This window comes from Nannochloropsis gaditana (assembly GCF_000240725.1).
Source record: "Nannochloropsis gaditana CCMP526 unplaced genomic scaffold scaffold528, whole genome shotgun sequence".
Taxonomy (NCBI): domain Eukaryota; class Eustigmatophyceae; order Eustigmatales; family Monodopsidaceae; genus Microchloropsis; species Microchloropsis gaditana.
In genome coordinates this window covers 1-663 of record NW_005803425.1, presented here as the reverse complement: position 1 = coordinate 663, position 663 = coordinate 1, and positions in this window count along the sequence as shown.

Sequence of the window (663 nt, the reverse complement as noted above, 5' to 3'; positions counted from 1 at the left end):
TCGAATCTCATCCCACCCCTCCCTCTGGAGTCCAGGCTCGCCATCCGGAAATCCACAAGTCACGCTGGCATTGATGAAGCTGGAGGTGTTGCGCCTCCTGCACTCTTCGCTCTTTACCTTCTCCTCCTCCCTCCCCCTCCTCCTCCTCGCCACGTGCGACAGCGAGACCCGCGTCAAGGAGCGAGCTGAGACGCTGCTTAAACTCCAAACGGATGCCCGGGCCGCGAACAAGCTGCCGCTTTCGCCAGACCAATTCGACGCCGAAGACAAGCGCCTGGCGGGCTACCTGCTCCGTCTCTTTCTTGGGGGTAGGGACGCCGGTGCCTCGTTCCCCGCCGGGCCCCGTCGGTCCCGTCTAGGCGCAGTCATGCGGATCAAGCTGTTGGACTGGGCGATGCAGGAATGTCCCGAGGCCCTGATCGCAGAGACCTCGCTGTGCCTGCAGGTGGCGGTGGGCACGCTCACGGCCTCCCAGGAGGAGGTGCCGGTCAAGGCGTTGGGGGCCCGCCTCGCTGCCTTCGTCGTCGTCCGCTGCCCCCCCGCGCCTTTCGCCCTGGCCGGCCCTCTGCTGCTCGCGGCGGCCAAGAAGGTGCTGGTCGAGTGCTACCAAGGCCTGCTCTTGGCTCGGGGACGGGGCGGAGGGGCCGCGGACGTGGAGGCGGG